The sequence below is a fragment of the Lissotriton vulgaris genome, chromosome 10 (assembly GCF_964263255.1).
Source record: "Lissotriton vulgaris chromosome 10, aLisVul1.2, whole genome shotgun sequence".
Classification (NCBI taxonomy): domain Eukaryota; kingdom Metazoa; phylum Chordata; class Amphibia; order Caudata; family Salamandridae; genus Lissotriton; species Lissotriton vulgaris.
The window spans coordinates 45,423,698-45,428,513 of NC_141698.1; positions in this window are offsets into that span (position 1 = coordinate 45,423,698).

Sequence of the window (4,816 nt, forward strand, 5' to 3'; positions counted from 1 at the left end):
GACTGAGAAGATCAAAATGAGCTACAGTGCCTTGTCGAAGAAATTCAACACCTCAATGGACATACTTTGTAAATCAAGTGCCAAATGTGTCAGCGGATGAACTGTGTGATGTGAGATCTGAACTGTTAGAACCCCCATGATATCATTTTATAAACAAAACTAAATAAATCTATTTAACAAAAAAATTCTAAAAAGAAAAGAAAGGCCTGAAAGACATTTGAGATGATATTGATAGAGAAAGGGCAAAAAACTGAAATAAATTATTACATTTTTTGTTTTAAAAAGATTTATCAAGGCCTAAGGTTGCTGTTGAAGAGTAGGGATAACATTTAGAAGAACACGGAGTAGGGTTAAGGTTGACTATATGAACATTGCTGAAGAATAAAAGAGTGTGTTTAAAAGAGACTGCTTAAACAAACACATCACAAAAACAAGACTGCTTGAGAAGAATATGAACTGAAATACTGACTTATTGCTGTATATTTCTGCTTAAAGGATCTGACTACAGACAAACATGTGTTGCCTTAGAAATAGAAGCAAGATTTTTATGGGTATTGTCATTCGGCAATATTAGTAATAATAATAATATTAGTTGGATTTTACTTTACATTCGATAAGGAGATTACATCTACACATGCACCTATGACATTTACACACACAAGAGATAAAGAGCAATTGAAAGTATCATTTTTGAATTACAAAAAGGAGGATTATTCAACTAATATTTACTCTAGATTAGTGCAAGAATACACAAAGGCTATGGACGCAAAGGATTGTTATGTCTTCACCCACTAACCTTCATCAGCTGCTGAAGAACTGACTTATCACCACATACCTTTGTCATACGCATTCTCATGTAGAATATTGCTTAATTTAGTTTAGAGACAAGAACATTGTGCATATTTTTATTCAAACTATGACTTAGTGCTTTCTAGAGTACTGTTGCAGCAACACATGAATTTTCACCCATAGGACACAATTTTTTTTTTTTTAAAACCTTTATTGCACTTGTATAGTACACAGCGGAATGCCTACAACCCAACGGGTCGGCCGCTAACACAGTTCGTGATTCAAAATGCAGCATTTCAAAATAGACATTAAACCATCAGCTCTGTATAAATCCAAAGAAGGTCGCTGCGAAAGAAAGGTGCATCTCAGATATCTGTATTGACGCTGGATGAGGTTTTTGATTTAACTTTTTTTGAAAACAACAACATTCAACTTCAAACGTTAGGAATAGTATTATGATCTTGTATGAATCAACACAGTCTGAGTTACAAGTACCTCTTGGGAGAGGCCTACTCTAGTTCCATATCCATGTGCTCGATCGTTCCCCACTAATCTTACCCTTACATCCACCCCCGCCTCCCGCTTAGCAATTCAAATAGGAGATCTCGTACAGTAACCTTGGCTTCCCCACTCCTCGCTATTCTCCCTTAGTTTTACCCCTCATCCTCATCCTCGTCGGAGACATCCTGATCATCTTCCAGCAGGGGGTCACAAATTTCCCCCCTGTACACATTCCATTTAGTCCAAATCTTATTCCACTTCCCTGGGCAGGCCCGGTTAGAATATACTGCCCTTTCTGTTACCATTACCCTGTCCATATTTAGACACCATTGTGACTTGGTCGGCATTTCTGCCGCACCCCAGCGCTGTGCGATGTCTCGTTTTGCCACCATTAATCCTACCGTGACCCAGAGCTGTTCATGTCTGGAGAGGTCAGTAGGCTCCCATACGTTTACAAGCACCTTCGTGGGTCAGGCAACAGCGACAGGTCTAACGTTTGCGAGATTGTGCGGAGTATCTGTTTCCAGTATTCCCGAATCTTGGGGCATTCCCATATGGTGTGAAAAAATTTTCCTTCCTCCCCACACCCACGAAGGCAGTAAAGATGTGGTATCCTGTGGATGCGGTGTAGCATGGTCCTGGTGTAGTAAACCCTGTGTAGTATCTTGAGTTGTACTAGCCGCAGTCGGGCCGAGATGCCTACTTCCTTAGGGGACCCAAGCGCCTCATTCCACTCATGTTCGTCCATTTCGCTAGTGTCACCCTCCCATTTCGCCTTTAACAGGAGTGTCGGGTCTGGGAAGTTATTAAGCCGTTTGCGGTATGTGAGTGATGTTGCCCTTTCCATCATAAAATCAGTAAGGAGGCAGTCTTCTAACGGCGAAGACTCAGGCAGCGTCGTGTCAGGGGGCAGGGCTGCGTGCAATGCATGTTGTATCTGGATATACCTGTAAAGTTCCCTGTCACCAAGGTCGTATAAGTCTTTTAGCCGGTTAAAGGGTATCAAACCGTTCCTCTCCCAGAGATCACCCACCGTGGAGATCCCTATAGTGTCCCAGTGTGTAAAACCCTTACTGTTTCTCATGTTGCCCAACATCCGAGAATCCCACAGCGGGGTCATTTTGGTGATCTTCCCTTTCCGAGTGCTGCTGTTGCTGTATGCCACAATTGTACTGTCAGTCTAGTGGGCCCTAGTAAGGCATGAACTTTACGGTGATCATATAATGGACCCACAGGCTGTTCGTGCCCAATTGCGCCCTGTCGGTCTGGAACGCTGGCTCAGTTTGAGGTGCGTGAATCCACTGGTTGATCGGCTTAAGGTGTGCTGCCCAATAGTACAGTCTTAAGTTAGGTAATGCGATACCACCGTCGTACCAGCCTCTGTGCAGCTTGGATTGTGCAATGCGTGCAGGGAGGTTCCCCCATAAAAGGTTAGAAACCAGCGCTGCCACTTTCTGGAAAAACCTAGGGGCTACAGGATAGGGTGTAATCTCGAGGACATATAAAAAACGTGGCAACGCCATCATTTTATAGAGTGCAGCTCTGCCCAGGAGTGTCAACGGAAGACCCGACCAGAACATAACATCTCGTTTAAGTCTATCCAGGTGAGGCTTCAGATTCCTATCCATGAATTCCGTTGGATCCCTAGTGACATGAATGCCCAGATATTTAAACGACGAGCCCACTATCGCTAGTGGGCACGCCTCACCAAGGTTCGGGGCCTGCCCCTGCAAAACATACAGTTCCGACTTATTCCAATTCAGCGTATAGCCGGAAACGCTGCTGTGTGTGTCACAAATGTGCAATAAAGTCGGCACTCCGCATTCGGGGTCAGTTAAATAAATCAACATATCGTCTGCATATAAAGACAGTCGGTCCTCCCATCCCTCACTCCATGATATGCCCTTGAGGAGAGGTGAGGTCATTATGAGGGTCGCGAGGGGTTCCGAGGAGATAGCGAACAGCAGGGGTGATAAGGGACAACCCTGCCATGTGCCCCTCCCCAGCGGGAACGTGCGCGAGATATGTCCATTAGCTACCACGTGTGCCATCGGGTCAGTGTATAATAGTTTGACCCACGCAATAAAGCGGGGCCTGAATCCCAAGCGCTTCAGTGCCTCAAAAAGATATGCCCATTCCACCAGATCAAATGCCATTTTAGCGTCAAGCGCCAAAATCACTGCTGATGCGCTGATAGAATCTGCTCTAGCCAGCACACCGTGCAGCCTTCGCAGATTCAACCCTGTGTTTCTGTGTGGCATAAATCCGGATTGATCCGGGTGTATAATCGACGACAGATGGGGCAGGATTCTGGTTGCTAAGAGTTTAGCCAAAATCTTAACTTCGGCATTTAGCAAGGATATGGGGCGATAAGAGGAACACTCATCAGGTGGTTTGCCCGGTTTAGGAATAGTTACAATGGTCGCCGCTCGCTGGTCCGGCGGAAGGGAACCCTTCTCTAGACATTCCCTAAACATTCCCAGTAGATGTTCACTGAGGGTCCCAGGCACTGCTTGGTACCATTCAATGGGTATGCCATTGGGTCCCATTGCTTTGCCCGGGTTTAGTGCCCGAATCGCCAGTTGGATTTAATCGGCAGTGATGTCCGCTTCCAACTCATTTGACGCTTCCGGTGGCAATGTTTGGACCTCGATCGGAGCTAGGATGTCTTTGGCCATCTCAGGTGTGATCACACGTTCCGGGGTGTACACCCGCTCAAAGTGGGTCGCGAGTAGCTCCGTGATACGTCTTGGGTCTGTGTGTACCGCCCCATGTTCGTCTTTCAAGCGTTGGATCCCCCTGGAGTTACTCTCCCGTTTATCAAGCCATGCCAACATTTTCCCAGCTTTTTCACCCACCTCGTAGATTCTATTTTGAGTGTTGGTTATGTGCCCTTTTCCTTGGATGCGCAGGTGATCGTTGTATAGTTGTTGTTGAAGGGTAAGTGTGTGAAGGGTTGATGGAGATGGGTGCTGTTCATGGGCAGTGGTCCGTTCCTGTAAAGACACCTCCAGATTAACTAACTCCTGTGATAGCTGTCTTTTATGACCCGTGATGGAGTTAATGGCTTGTCCCCGCAGGACCGTTTTATAGGCTTCCCAAAGTGTCTCGGGGGAACTTACTGGGTGTATGTTTTCTTGGAAGTATTGCTTTGTTGTTCTTTTAAGGGCCTTGCGAACCTGTGGGACCCTAAAGTAGGTAGCATGAATGGGGTAGATGCGTTTGCGTGATCGTGCCTGAGAAGAAAGTGTTAGCGTGAGTGGCGAGTGGTCAGAAATCCCTCGAGGGTGAATCGCCATTGTGTCTATGTATTGGAGGCCGTCTCCCAGCGTCAGGTAGTGGTCAATGCGAGAGAGACTGCCGTGCACAGCGGAGTGAAAAGTGTAGTGTTTCGTACCAGGGTGCAAATGTCTCCAGATGTCAGTCAATCCCATGGCCGTTGCAAACCGCTGGAGGTAGGGGACTCCCCCCCGCCTGCACCGGTGTGGGGTGTCTATCAAGTTGTGTGTCCATGATTGCATTAAAG